This window comes from Pteropus alecto, unplaced genomic scaffold (assembly GCF_000325575.1).
Source record: "Pteropus alecto unplaced genomic scaffold, ASM32557v1 scaffold16, whole genome shotgun sequence".
NCBI lineage: Eukaryota > Metazoa > Chordata > Mammalia > Chiroptera > Pteropodidae > Pteropus > Pteropus alecto.
In genome coordinates this window covers 985,757-1,002,589 of record NW_006438867.1, presented here as the reverse complement: position 1 = coordinate 1,002,589, position 16,833 = coordinate 985,757, and positions in this window count along the sequence as shown.

Genomic DNA, 16,833 nt, shown 5'->3' with positions numbered 1-16,833 from the left:
TACTTAAAAGATATGTTTCAAAAGCAGTTTTCATTGGCTTTTTTGTTAGACTGGGAGTTAGAGTATATAAAATGTTGAATTTCTCAAGAACAATAAAAGGAGATACACTCAACAGTAAATGCATAAGAATGATTATTAGTATATGATAATTCTATGGGCAAAATGTTTTATTAGGATTGGTGGATTTTATTTCAGAATCTGAAAGAACAGGTGAATCAAGCTAATCACATATCATAATGGGTTTTTGTTGATTCAATGAAGCCTCCTTCCTGATTAAACAGAAAATAGGCTGAGTTCTGAAGAGACAGGTATAGAAGGTGAAAGGTAACATTTCAGAGGAGTTGTACCATTTGGCTCTGACATAGGTTTTATTTAGAGGCTAAAATTCAACCATGACATCTTTCTGCTTTGGAATTTGTATTAAATCCATTCTAATAGTCTTGTACTATTAAATATACTTGGAAGATTGCCTTCCATATATTGACTTTATTCTAACCACTGGTAGAATAGTGTTGATTTTATAAGAAATCAACACTATTCTACTGGTTTGTCTATAATAGACATTTAAAATCCTGATGTCTGCAAGCTTAATTTTGTTTTGTGTTTAATATAAAGGAACATGAAGCAAAATATTCTTTTTTTTTATTTCCTATGTGTTTATATTCCAAGAAAATAAAAAAAATTTCCACCACCAAAATCTGAGCAAGTCAGTCATTTCCATCTGCTTAAGTTCATTTAGATCATCTAAATGTCTTCCTCTTGAGTTAGAAATATAAATGTATAAATAACAAAACATCTAGATTTTCTGATGTATCTCTTTTCAAATTATTTTTTCTTCTATTTTTAATGCTCATAATTTTAATTATAAACTATCATATGCTTAATTATTTTTTAATTGTTATCTAAATCATTAACTATTAATAAGTTCATTTTCATAAGAAATACATTTAATTTTCTTATAAAATCAACACTAGAAGAGTAACATTTCTTTCTTTTTTTCAACTTTTTTAAAATTACATTTATTGGGGTGGCATTTGTTAATAATATTATATAGGTTTCAAGTGTATAATTCAACAATACATCATCTGTATATTGCATTGTATGTTCACCATCGAAAGGCAAATATATGATGAAGATATTCTTTCTTTCTTACTCAGAACTTACTACTCTGAATAAATACTTTCTATTTGCATTTGAGCACTACATCATCATTCTCTTTGATGCATGACCTCCTTCATTTCAGGGAGGTATTTTAAATGCATCTTTGCACCATAAATTTTTATTTTTTAAAGGACTCCATTTTAAAGACTAATCTTAACTGGAATTCTAGTCTTCTGAATTATATCTTTTTGCAGTGCACTTTTTGCAGTGCACTTTATCTTTCTGATAATGTACTCTTCCATCTGCTCTCAAATAGTAACCTCCATTTATGACTTAAAATGAAGAACTAGAAAAATGTCCTTTTTACATCCTGTAGTGCATTATTATTTTATAGTAGATAAAGCTTCAAGAATTAAAAAATCAAAGTAAAATATCAGTCTTTTAACATAATAATACATTATGGGGAAAAATGTATTTCTACCCAAACTTGGTTTGGAAAAATAACTTCTGAATTAATTTTTATAACACATGTCTATGTTTCTCTTCAGGTTCTCATTTCAAAAGGAATAATTAGAGAAAAAGAGTAAAGTTTAAGATTCTGAATCTCTGGGTGACAATTTTAGCTTTGCTACTTATTAGTTATGTGACCTTGGGCACAATATTTTATTTTTTTCCTGCATCAGGTTCGTCATCTGTAAAGTGGGGAATATGATAGGAACTGATTCATAATGTAGTTATGCTGTTTAAATGAATTAATAACTGTAAGCACTGAAAATGCTTTTGGGCACAGATAATGCTATAATTATCACAGTTATTTCCAATTACTTGCCTTCAGACAGACTGTGGTCCATTTTGAAATTTACTGCATTTTACGGCTAAGGGGAGATTAAGTACAATAGGTGAGATTTTTATGAAACAAAATTATTCATTTATTAGATAGAATTCTCCTTTATTATAAAAATATGTTTTTTATGCCACTTTGGTTATTATATGTCCTTTTTAATGAAATATTAATCTTAGTACCTGATCATTATTTTCATTCTTGCTATGTATGCATTTAATATCTAGAAAAAAAATGCCACAAAATTCATTTCTTACAAAGTGTTTGCAATTTTATTACTTCATGAACTTAAAAGTTGATAAACCACTGAGTTAGAAAACCTATTTTTTAAAAAAATTCTGTAGTACCATTCACTTGTAAAGCAGCTGTGATGCAGTAGAAATATCCTAGATATAAAATCAGAAGACCTAAGTTAGAATCCATTTCTGTTTATCACTTTGTCACAACAAGCAAATAACTTAGCTTTTCTTACTTTAAATTTTCTTATCTTGAAAACAGTTAAAATGTATTCCTATTTAAAAGAATAACTGGTATAGGACATGGAATTCTTAACAAAACACCCATAAAATTGTAGAAAATGTGTAAGTCACACACAAGAGGCAGGGCAGAACAGTGATCCCTGAGGAAAGCAAAGCAAACAAACTGAGCCCCAAGATTTCCCAACAATCACCCTAACTTTCTCTAGGGTTACTTTACTGACACAGAGCAGGGAGATGAAACCAAACCTGAGTGGAAGTCTTGCTGAACTGTGGAGACAAGAGTCCAGATTTGCAGGCTATCAAAGCAGCTGGAATTTGAACGACAAAGTATATGAGAAGGAGGAACTGTTTAGAGGAAGGTTACCTCTAAGTTCATATGAATTTACTCCCTCCTTTCTTTTCCAATGGACAAGTTGAGAAAGCAAAGGGTGGGGATCCATCGGTGATTCCTAGCAGAGAATGGTTTTGTGGGGCAAGAAGCTGAACAGTGAAAGGCCAGCAGGGCTGGGAGAAACTGGAGTTACAGTTCATCCAGTGGAGAAAAAAATTACTCAGCAATTCATTTGAAACCCCAGAAAGACCATACATTTTAGTAAAGTCTACATGTAGGAGTAAGGGCCAAGCCTTAGGACTAAGTGAAAAAGCAAAATACATATTCCTTAATAAAAAATGAATCCAAGTTTGATGAAACTATACTTATTTATCCACCAGCTATATATCTGCCAAAACAAAATTCAAAACACTGTAAAATAATCTGACATTATCTAGATATCCTATAACTATTTTACTCAGTGTTCAGCTTATAATTCAAAATTCTCAAATGTGCAAAGGAAAATGAATATGTAACCCCTGATCAAAAGATAAAGTAGCACATAGTAATCAACTCTTAGGTACTTTGGATATTAGAATCAGCGAAAGAAAAAATATAAAAAATACAGCTTCTATTATGAATATACTCAAGGACTTAAATATGGCAAAAATACATGAAGAGCTGGAAAATACGAAAAACATGAAAACAAGAGAAATAAAAATGTAATATATAGTTATAGTTAAGAAAAAATGCTGGATGAGTTTATTGCAGATTGAGAATGAGAGAAGAAAAGATCAGTGAACTTGAAATTATATTTAAAAATTCTTTGATTGAAAGAGCAGATAGAAAAAAATAGTATTTGAAAAATGAGCAGTCAGTAAATTGTGAAACAGTATTGTTTAATACATATGTGTAATTCGAATCACAAAAAGTAGAAAAGAGATGATTGGGCAAAAATAAAATGTGAAGATGTTTTCCATATTCAGAACTTCAGCAAATCTCAAATAAGTCCTGTATATAGCTATTTATCATCTATCAATGTCATATCTATCTATCTATCTATCTATCTATCTATCTATCTATCATCTACTTATCTATTTGTTTATCATCTGTCTATTATAAATTTGCTAGATCTGTACCCCAGAAAAGAAAATACTGATTTGAAAATAAACTATTGTTATGTAGGAGGTTCATTGGAGGAATCTAGATTAAGGGTATGTGAGGACACACTGACAAAGTTTTACAACTGTGTGTGTCTAAAATTAAAAATAATCACTTAGAAACTGTAAAATGGAGTCAAACATTTTTGTATATTAAGTATATAGGGAAAAAAGAAACCTTTCGGAAAATATCAACGTATAAAAATTAAACTCTCAAACAGCAGACACAAATATTTAGGGAAAATAGTGTGCTATTGAGATAATTAAATAAACACTGGTATGTCAACTACTCAAGTAAACTCATATTTCTTAATTTAATAAAAATTTATAGGTGTAAGAAGCTAATTTTCTCCTACAGTACTTATATCATTTTATTATTAAACTGATTTTTAATCTCTCCTTAGTTATTTTTTTCAACAAATATTTTCAGCATAGCTATAAGATAATGAAGAGAATTAGGAGAATTAGGGCAATATAAAAGCAAGTAAGACACATATTTTAGTAATATTCTAATAATGAAGACAGTACATGTCATAAACAATGGCTCTTTTGTATTCAGCATCAAAAGTACAGGCAACGAAAGCAAAAACAAACAAGTGGGACTACATCAAACTAAAACAATTTCTGCTCAGTAAAGGAAACAATAAATAAAATGAAAAGGTGATCTATGAAATGGGAGAGAATATTTGCAAACCATATATCCAAAATATGTAAGGAACTCCTACAACTCAACAGCAAAAAAATAAAATAAATTAACTTAAAAAAATGAACAAATAAGCCAATTAAAAAATGGGCAAAGAATCTGAAAGATAGTTTTCCAAAGAAGATATGCAAATGGCATATAAGTATATGAAAAGGTTCTCAACATCACTATTCAATAGGAAAATGCAAATCAAAACCACAGTGAAATATTATCTCATACCTGTTAGGATGGCTATTATCTAAAAATAAAAGAAATAAATAATAAATGTTGACAAGGATGTGGAGAAAAGGGAATCCTTGTACACTGTTGGTGAGAATGTAAATGTAAGAAAGAAAATGTGTTTATATATAATTAAATATCAGCCTTAAAATAAAGGTAATCTTGCCATTTGTGACAATGTGAATGGACCTGGAGGATATTATGCTAAGTGAAATAAGCCAGATAAAGACAAACACTGCACGGTGTCATTTATATGTGAAATCTAAAACAAAAACATCAAACTCATAGAAACAGAGTAGAACGTGGGTTGCCAGGAGTGAGGCAGTGGGGAAAATTGGGAGAGGTCCATCAAAAGATACAAACTTTCAGTTACAGTGAATAAGTTCTGGAGATCTAATGTACAGCACAGTGAATGTAGTTAATAATACTGTATCGTACACTTTAAATTTGCTAAGAGAGTAGATCTGAAGGATTCTCACCATAAATATATGGATACATATAGACATACACTATGTGAAGTGAAGCGTATGTTAATTAACTTGATTATGGAAATCATTTCAAAATATATACTTATATCAAATCATCATGTTATATGCTTTAAATATATTACAATTTTATTTGTCAATTATACCTCAATAAAACTGGAGGAAAACAAAGAAAACTGAAAACTGATGATTATCCTAGATTACTGTGTTAGGAGAATCCAAAGGAAAAAAAAGACAGGGCTTAACTCTGCCCCACTGGACTTGGTTTTGAACTCTTAGTGATAAAGGCAACCATCACAAAGTTTGAGAAATGGAGTGACACAATATGACTTATGTTTTAAAAGGTCTGGTTCACCAATTTTTTGCAGAAAAGACTGTGGAAGAAGAGGAAGGTTGAATTAAGGAAACTGTTTAGGAGACTATTGAAATAAATCAGGGAAAAGAAGATCAGGACTCAGAGTAACTGAATAATTCTAATATTTTAAAGTGAAAGGAGAAAGACTTCAAAAATTGGTTGATTTCATGGACATTTTCTATCTGTGCATATTGTGTGAAAGTGAGAACTCTGGAACTACAATGTGTGGTAACACTCTCAGCTCTACCAATTAATTGTATCATGAGCAACTTAGCATCCGTGCCTCAGGTTCTTCATGTACAAAAAAGGGTGATTGTGAAGGCTAAACAATGTATCCATATAATTTGCCTAGCAGACAGAAAGTGCTGTATAAATGTTAGCTGTATAAATGTCAGGCAAATCTCATAACAAAATTTTTAGAGAAATCTTTTTAGACAAATTGAATGGCAATGAACCTGTTACATTCTCATAAAAACAATATTTTCAGCCAAAGAAACACAAGCGAACAAAAATTCTTTCAATTAGATATGTCAGTGGTTCTCATAGAGGCTATTTTGCCCACCAGAGAGCATTTACAATGTCTGGAGACACTTTAAAAAATTTTTTAAATTTTTATTTATTCAATTAGAGTTGACAGTATTATTTTATTTTAGTTTCAAGGGTACAGCATAGTGTTTATACATATAATTTATAAAGTGATTTCCCTAATTATTTTAGTTCTAACCTGGCACTATACATAATTAAAATATTATTGACTATATTCTCTATGCTGTACTCTACATCCCCAGATTGTTTTGTAACTAATTTGTACTTCATTCCTTCACATTTTTCACTCAATCTCCCAACCTCCCGCCCCCGACTTATCTGGCAATCATCAATTTATCCTCTAAATCTATGAGTCTGTGATTTTTTTTGATCATTTATTTTGTTCTTTAGATTTTACATATAAGTGAGATGATATAGTATTTGTCTTTCTCTGTCTGACTTATTTCATTTAGCATAATACCTTCTAGATGCATCGGTGTTGTCACAAATGGTAAGATTTCATTATATTTTATGGCCAAGTGCTATTGCATTGTATGTGTGCACCACTTCTTTATACAATTGTTCATTGATGGGCACTTAGGTTGCTTCAATATCTTGGCTAGTGTCAATATTACTGCAGCGAACATAAGGGTGCATATAACTTTTTAAATTAGTGTTTTGGATTTCATTGGATAAATACACAGAAGTGGAATTATTGAGTTATAACATGTTTAATTTTTTGAGAAATCTCCAAACTGTTTTCCATAGTGGTTGCACCAATTGGTAAACCCAACAATGTTCATGAAGGTTCCCATTTCTTTACATCCTCGCCAACACTTGTTTTTTGATTTATTGATGATAGCCATTCTGACAGGTGTGAAGTGATATTACATTATGGTTTAAATTTGCACTTCTCGGATGATTAATGACCTTGAGCATCTTTTCATATGTCTATTGGCCATTTGTATGTTCTTTGGAGAAATTCCTATTCGAGTCCTCTGCCCATTTTTTAATTGAAGTATGAGGGGTTTTTTGTTTGTTTTTTTGTTTTTTTTTGTTTTTTTTTGTTTTTGGTGTTGAGTTACAAGACTTCTTTGCGAATTTTGGATATTAATTCACTATCAGATGTATCATAGGCAAATATCTTCTCCCATTCAGTAGGATGTCTTTTTGTTTTGTTGATGTTTCTTTTGCTGTGCAGAAACTTATTCGTTTGATGTAGTCCCACTTGTTTATTTTGTTAGTTTCCCTCAACCAACAAGGTATATCAGAAAAAATATATTACTAAGAGCAAAGTCAAAAAGTTTCCTCCCTATGTTTTCTTCTAGAAGTTTTAGGGTTTGAGGTCTTCTTACATTTAAGTCTTTAAGTCATTATGAGTTTATTCTTGTATATGCTGTAAAAATGTGGCCCAGTTTCATTTTTTTGCAGATATCTGTCCAGTTTTTCCAAAATCATTTATTGAATAAACGAACTTTTCTCCATTGTCTATTCTTGTCTCCTTCATCTTACATTAAATGACCTTATAGGCCTAGATTTATTTTGGGGCTATTATGTTCCATTGATCTATGTGTCTCTTTTTATGTAAGTACCATGTTGTTTAGATTATAATAGATTTGTAGTATAGTTTGAAATCAGATAATGCGATACCTACAAATTTATTCTACTTTCTCAGGATCACCATGGCTATCCGGGAGCTGCTTTTTGGTTTTATATTAGAATTATTTATTCTAGTTCTGTGAAAAATGTCATTGGCATTGTGATAGGAATTGCATTGGATCTACAGATTGCTTTATGTACTATAGATATTTTAACAATGTTAATTCTTCCTATCCATGACCATGGTATATATTTCCATTTATTTATATCTTTACTTTCTTTCTTCAATATAATTTTGTGAGTATAGGTCTTTTACTCCTGGTATTTTTTTTTTTGATGCAATTTTAAATTAGATTGTTTTCTTAATTTCTTTTTTTGATAGTTTATTATTGTTGTAGAAAATGAAACTGATTTCTGAATGATGAGAAATTGTGATATATCATATTGAAGTAACATTTATAAAAAAGGACTTGTGATTTTATATTTTAGAGTATTTTAATTACCCTAACAGCATAAACAATGTTAGTAGAATATGCAATACAAGATTTTTAGCACAATAATACAGAGTGATGTAAAATAAAGAAGGTTCAATTTAAAGTATTAGAATTACCACATGTAAAAATATCAAAGGGAAAATAACTTTATGGAACATTATTCAAAAAGTGCACATTTAACATCCATGTATTTGGATAAGTATCATACATTCCGGTAAGATACTTACCATTTATTTTTCAGAAAAATATGTTTTCTCTATTCTCCTATCATCTATTTTACCTCAAAGGGCAAGATTTTACATTTTCTCTTATTTCTAATTTCTCATTTCTAATGCCAGGTAAAAAACATAGCTGATAATCCACAAGACTTTACTTTTATATTTTAAGCCTACATGCTGATGACAATTTATCACAGCTTATTCAGTTTACACTAAAGTGTAATGTAATTCAATGTATGAAAAGAATCTACAACCATCCTCACTCAGCTTTTCCTTTGAGATCACTATTAACCCAAATCCTAATAAGAAACCGACTTTGGACATTAACAGGAAAAAAGACACGGGTTTCCTTGGCAACTGGAACCATGCGCAATCTCTTAGAACAGCTCCTCCTACACTCAAGTTTCCTAGGTAGCAGGCTGCAAACATTTTGTAAAGACAATTGGTATAATGCGACGAATATTATTCTGTTCAAACTGCATGTTAAAAGCTTCGATAGGAAAGATGCATTTGCTGTAATAACTGGCAATTTGAGCAAAAGTATTAATTATATAATGAGGTTTCTTTCTCTAATTCAGAATTAACAGTTTAATCAAGATCCCAAATATACTTAGGTGTTCATCAAGAATATTTCACAAATAGAAAAACCTCCTCCCATTTACTTCGCTCCCACCACTCCAACTCCGAATTAATCATGCATATTTTGAGCTAAAGCTAAAGGTAAATTGCAGGTGAGCTCTTTCATGATACATAGCAGTTACTTCATTTTATCAGAGCTCTGTCACTGAAGCAGAGAAACTAATCTTTTATCTCACATGAATGGAAACTCAATTTATCTTGAAATTGACTGTAAAGTGTCACAAAAGTTTAAAATCTCTAAATGAAACGTCTCTAAATCTAGAAAACATTAGGGAATAAATCATAAATGGCCTAAAGGAAATGAGTACTTACAGTAAAATTTAAAAAAATTAAAGGAGAAGTTATTAAAAATTAATTATATGCAGTTATTTTCTGGATGTAGAAACAAACAGGAAAAATCAATGAACAGGAAAAATTAAGGGATTCATTTACATCAATAGCAGATTCTATTTTGTAGACATAAAAAGATTCAGACGAGTTCAATTTAAAGAGCAAATGTTATTAAATGTGGTCAGAGTCAATGCAAAATTTTCTGGCTAATTTGGAACCTTTACAAATCAAATATCGTTTTAAAAAATTATATTTGAAACCTTTTATATTTCTAATTTCATATAGTAGGAGCTCCTATTTTCTGATGTATAACTCCTATTCTCTCACAATGCAATTAAGTATAATTATCTATTGAGTTGCACACAAAGATAAATATAATTTATGTGTAATTAATCAGCTCTGTAGCATTGTTAATTTTAAACTATATGCAAGTAAAGGGGTACAGACTACATTGTTTAAACCTGTTTTGCTTAATACTTAGTAGAACATCTATACAACTAGAAATTAAAGGGAAGAATATTACAATTCACTCGTTTTCATACTTTTCTTACAAGATATATTGCAAGATAGTCTATATATGTTTATTTTTTAAACCAAAATTTGAATAAATTGGAACATAAATATTTTAGATTACTTTTTCAAATCTCTCTCCCTGTCTCACATACAGACACACACATACTTTTTTTCATCCGATTGCTTTTATTGGATTAACTGAAATGCTGTTTCCTTTAATGCTTTTTTTCAGATCAACATGTGTAACATAATATAGCTATTTTTAATAGATATGTTTTACTCTAGTGTATAAATTTAACATAAAATACTTAAAATTTCTCCTCTTATTGATATTTCACTTAATTTACTTTATAATTGTATACACAAAACAAAAATACAGACACACACACACACACATACTTGTAATTTTTTCCCCCTATTTGTTTGATTCCAATCAGTGCGGGATGCAGAATTTGAGAATCAATCTTGGAAAGTGATTCTGAGATTGCGATAATGGAATATGAATAATTTATGACAATACCAGCACAGACTTTTTATATTTGGAATTGTTAGTTTAGTGCTCTATATGGTATTACTAAATACTCCATCTGCAGTTTTCTTGTCTCACCATGCAGATTTGCTAAGTTTGTGTTCAGCGGCATTTTTTTAAAATTTTTGTTTTTATTCAAGTGTACCTTCCTTTTCTTCCTTAGAATTATAAATCTAACTTTCCCTCTTCTATATGAAAAAGCAAAAATGTAGCAACAACAAAATAAATATTTACTCAGTTATTTAATTATCTAGTTAGCTTTGGTTTTAGTGTTTATTAGGTGCTAAATGTTTGACTTGCATTAGAGTAGCAAATATCAATTATTAATGCCTGTTACTTGATTATTTTGTTACACTTTCAGTCTTATTTCCAATATAATTTTATCAGACAATTCTGTTTACATTTTTTTCTCTGTGGTTTAAATCCCATCTTCTGGCTGTTTCTAAGATATGTTTTGTTGTGTTTTTTAAAAAAGGAGATCTTTCCCTTTATTCTTGATAATGCACCCTGAACACATATGAAAACATGAAAAAAATAAAACAAAAAGAGAATTTATAGTTATGCATAGCATAACGATGTTTTGGTCAATGATGGATGGCATATGCAATGGTGATCCAATAAAATTATAATGGAGCTGAAATTCTTGTAAGGAATGGAAGGATATGTGGTTTAAGAGAATATTTTTTCTCTGATGGAAGCAATATCTGTGAGGCTTAACTCACTCATAGCATCTCAATTTTGAATGTACAGCTTACACCCCAATCGGTCAGCCACTAACCTGTTTCAGCGCACAGGGAGCTACAGACCTGCCAAATCTAGCTTGATGGTCTTCAGAGTACACTGCTGAAAATTCTTTGTTGAAGACCTAAGACCTAAGATCCTGTACAAGGACACAGGTCCACAGTGCTACTCCTACTTAGCAAAAGCTTTCTGTGGTAATGTGGAGCCACTGGCATAGATAAATTTTATTTCTTCCATCAATTCAATTCCAGAGAGAGCCCTTTGTGCCAAATAGGGTCAATGGAACTAAAAAAAACATCTCCAAAGTCAAAATATTGAATCCTCATATCTATACTCTCTCCCTGTTAAACATCTTTTTCTTAATTAAATATTATAAAGTTCTTTAACCTGACTAGAGCTGCAACATGCAATAGCCAAAACCATATTAACATAAAAATCCCTTATGTTCCTTTATGTTTCCATCTTGATTTCTTATTCCTTCTGATGTGTGACTTACTTGGTTGACACATTTTTTTCATTTGTCGAAGTAAAAGAAATAAAAAAAACAGCCATTACTATAGTGATCTATGCCTTACCCACTCAATTTCATTCACTATTTCCAGTCAATCCAGACTACACCCTCATTTTTAAAGCAATAGCAACAGCTTCAATATTCTATTTCTGATGAAGTAGGGGGAGGGCTTGTGAGACATTGTTTACAATTTCTGTAGTAGCGTAAAGTAATGCCCTAGACCTTTACATTTACTTAGCACTCACTCACTGTCTCACCCAGAGCAACTTTCAATTCTGTAGGCTTCATTCATAGTGAGTGCCCTGTACAGGTATACTATATATTTTTAATCTTTTTCACCATATTTCTACTGTACCTTTTCTATGTTTAAATATGTTTAATGCACATATACTTACCATTGTGTTACGATTGCCTTCAATAGCATGCTGTACAGGTTTGTAACCTAGCAGCCCTAGGCTATACCACATAACCTAGGTGTATCGTAGGCATTGCCATCTAGGTTCTTATACCATCCATGATGTTCGCATGACAAAGTTGCCTAATGATGCATTTCTCAGAACATATCTTGTTGCGTGATTGTACTAATATCTGGTTTTATTATATAGAAGCAATGCTTATTCTGTTGAGTTACAAAACTATTCATCATTTATAATGAAAACCTGGTTGCCAGGCAGCATAGTGATTCTGAAGAATGAATGTCAGAGCAATTTGTATACATGTTCTATCTAGCACAATTGAATTTTATTTTATGGTGAATAACACAAAAATCTAGGCCTTTTTCAGATAGGCACATTTAATTCAATACACTTTTAATTTTTATTATTTGCTTTATATATCACATTTAAAAAAAGATGTTTGAACTAAAAGAATCTCATAATTTAGTTTGATAAATGAATTAACCTTTATGGGATGTTTCAGGCAGAATCTCATGCTTGAATAGGTTACTTGAATATTGCCCCTAAGCATTTTTCCATCTCTTCAATACTCTAAGTCTCATCCTGCAGTCTTGTAATATTGGCCGCTATTAAAATCTTTGCATGGTGCTGAACTTTGTCCTCTTTAAATTATTTCAGCTCCATTAGCCACAGATGGAAACTTTTTACTCCCTTTCAGCAGAATGGTTAATTTACCTAAAACTGCCAGAGTAATATTCTTTAATTAGTTAAATCTATTGTGTAATTAAGATACATCCTGCTATTATTTTGGAAATAGTAAATATTTCTTACATGCAAGTGGCCAAAAATTTCCCAAGAAAAATAAATCCATTTGTAAATGGTATGAATACATGATAGAAGAAAATGTCACAAAAACCATTTTCAGTTTGAAGTCTTATTGAAGTACATAAAATAGATCTTTCATTAGTTTTTTATGAGACTGTAACTATGACCTGAAAAGCCAAATGGCTATAAAGAATCTAAAATTTTAACATTTAAAAATATTTTAATCAGGTTTATACAAAATCTACATGTAAAAAGACTTTATTTTCACAAAAATGTGCTTTCTTCTCTGACATATACATCTGAAACATACCTTCCATGCTGTACAAGATTGTCTATGGAGGCAAAAGTAAACAACTACTTTTTACTTTACCCAGCATTAAACTGCTTATTTTAAAACATTATTCAACATAATAAGCTATATGTAATAAACTCTTATATTATAATGAAAGCTTTCTTATTTGATTTGTTATTTGTAAAATTGAAAATCACAAAAAGTGCAAAATATATCTTTCAAAAATATTAAGTATCACCTTCCTCATAGAGCTTGTGAAATCATCTACCTGATGAAGCAAGCTGGCATTGTTCTAGTATTAAGAAAACAGTAGTCACATATAGCTGTTTCAAATTTTCCCTGTATTTGTTTTATCAAATTTTAATGTACTGAATAAATGCAAATATATAAACAGTATAATGACTGACAAATTAAAATAATATAATAAACAACCATCCAGTCCAAAAATTAGAATATATTTAATAACTTGCATCACCTGTTGCTGCTTTCTGTCTCTCTTGCAACCCCCCTCTATATTTTATCATATATGTATTTATCAAAGCAACAAATTGTTTAGTTTCTTGTTAAATTGGTAAATAAAAGATAACATTCTGTAGATAGTCTTTTGGAGCTTAACACTTTTACTCACCATTATGCTTCTGAGATCCATTCATGTTTTTCTGAGCAAGTGTAATTCATTAATTTCTCTGACATATAATGTTTTATTGTATTAATATACCACAATTTACGAATTTGGATTGTTTTTCGCTTTTTTCTAAGATGAGAACATACTTTTGTACGTGGTGCAATGAATAAAGATTTTGATATAGGTCTCATGAATGGCTTAGCTTTATGAGATGATGCCAAATTATTTTCCAAAATGGTTGTACTGAGTTACATTCTCACCACAAATATATGAGATCATGGTTGTATTATTTGAATCTTAATTTCTAATACCTAAAGTGTATAACATTGTTTCTCAATTTTGTTTTAAGTTATATTTCCCACTTTAACACTGTTTCAGCAGCATTTTGTATGCTAATTGGGCCTTATGTATCTTCTTTTGTTATATGTTTAGCTTTTTTTTTTTTTTAGCTGTTTTACATTTTGATTTATTTTGATTTTTAGGAATTCTTAATACTCTGCATGTTAAAACTTTATTGAACGTACATACATATACATACTTGTGTCTTCTCCCAGTTTGTGGTCTATGATGTCTTTAAATTAATGGGATTTGTAAAATTTTATTTTGGTAAATTTTTAGCAATATTAGACTGTCTTTGAGTAGAAAGCTTTGTAGAACCCATCCATAGTTTCTTACTTACATGAGGCTAATAACTTTGGGGTTCTAAACTACAGGCAAATAAGGAAGTTTGTGTTTTCATGTACTAGCCAAACAGTAAGTACTTATAATCTTCTTGTCATGAACCTGACACAAGGAAATGAGGATACCATTCTGTAAACAAGCAATATTTGCTTTGCAATGAATGGCTGTAGGCCAACCCAGAACTGCCTATGCTATAACAACCTTCTAAGCCTAAGAGATTGATTTATGTTCTCCAGCAGGTGTACTTACTGTACAGAGTATTGTTTCCTCACTATTAAACAGGTCACCTCTCTGTAGATTGGAGCATGGCCTTTTGTCAGCACCTCGTTGTAAAAACCACACGTACTGTTAAAATCACTGCCATGAATTTCACAGTGTTCTTAGTAATATTGTTTGATGCAGCATAGATATCATTTATCCAAATTATATAAGTCTGGCTTCACTCCCCCAGCATCAAAATTTTACTGAAATACATGTTTATAGAAATGCCTTTTGATTTTCTCCATAAAAATATTTTTCAATTCAAATGTTTAATTAACAATATAATTTGACCTGGCATCTAGGTTAACATTTTACTTATCACAGGCGCACATTCAGATTTTGAACCTCACATATATTCATTCTATGAACCACATAATTTTAAACCTTTCAATATCAAATGTCAGAGTCAATATAAAAAGAATATATATCATGTTATTATAGCCAGAAATTTTGGTTTGTCAAAAGGAGAGAAAGAAAGGATTTGGAGGAGGTGTAATGTTATTATTCTTTCAACACAGTCCCTGTCAAACATTTTTTCTGTGCTACATACATCTCCACTAAGTTAGTAGAGGTCTGAGAGAAGGCCACACATCAATACTGTCAATGTCCCTTTTATAATGACAAGGATTTACATGGTAGTGGCACCTGCTCCACCTGGCACTTCCTCCCCACTACAGACATAGAGATGAGAAGTGAAGAAGCCATGAATTACAACAAAATGAATTTTTCCAACTTCAACTCCTCACCACCTTGAATACTAGATATTCCATTAGTAGAAAACTATCTGGACCCTTCGCCCTGCCTAAGCCTAGTCTAGTTTTTACATAGAGGTGCCCTGGGTATCTTGGGACAGATGATCAAATATTAGAATGTTATCAGTGCAGAAGTGGGTTTAATGTGTGACTTAATACAAGAATAGAAATCTTCAAGTATACTCTAAATCCACACAGGGCATATAATTATAAATTGAAGACCCTCACTCACCCAGTTAGCCAGGCAAAAAATCTCAGATGTATCCTTCTGCCTAATTCCCAACATCCAATCAGTTTTCATGTTTGGTGATTATATTGTATTACTTTCATTTTTACTTTTTACTTTCTATTTTTTACTTCCAGAAACCTAGTTTAAGTTATATTTTACTTGTTGATTAAGTTTTACTAATTATATTTGTCTGGCCTTTCCTCTTTCAGGCTGTTTTTTCTAATCCAACCTACAATCTACCGCCAGGTTAGTTTTCTCTAGTTCTAATCATGCCATTTACTACTTAATGTTTTTCTGAATAATGCCCTAATGTTGAATTCTGATGGCAGTGAGAACGAAAGCACAGAGATTGCTCTGTAGATTGGCAACTTTGATAGTGCTCCAAAAAATATAAACTGGAAAATTGAGTATCTAAAGTAATAGTCTTGCTCTTACTTTGTGCTATTAAAATAATTCATTTATATATTCTTGTAAATTAAATAATATACACTAAAAAAGTAGGTTTGAATACGCTTTTTTTTCAAAAACTGATTAAAAAACCAAGCAATGGGGTATTTTCTATACTGTGAATAATTATTTAAGATCATAAAGTTTATTCATAGTCTCTAATATGTGGAGACTCTACAGGAGCCCAGTAGCCTGTGCGAGTCTGCTTTTTGAGATCATTCTGTCTTAACAGATGATTTCAAGATTCTAGTCATTAAAACCAGCAGTATTTCACTGAAGACTTACAAATGCATGCTTTCTTATGAAACAAGGAAACAAATTGTCAAGGAGCAATGAGAGAAAAATATTACAAGCCATTATATATACAGATATAAGACAAACAAACCTCATTATCAAATATGAAGTTCTTGTTCAATTTTGGATATGTAAATACAAAATAGCTATGTAGTTATGACATTTGATTTTTTTATTGAGAATGAATTACCTGTATTTATTACCGCAATATTCTTAATATGACTCATTTGTTGAGGTAGAAATTGCCTTTCTTTTGGTCAGATATGCATGACAAAATGGG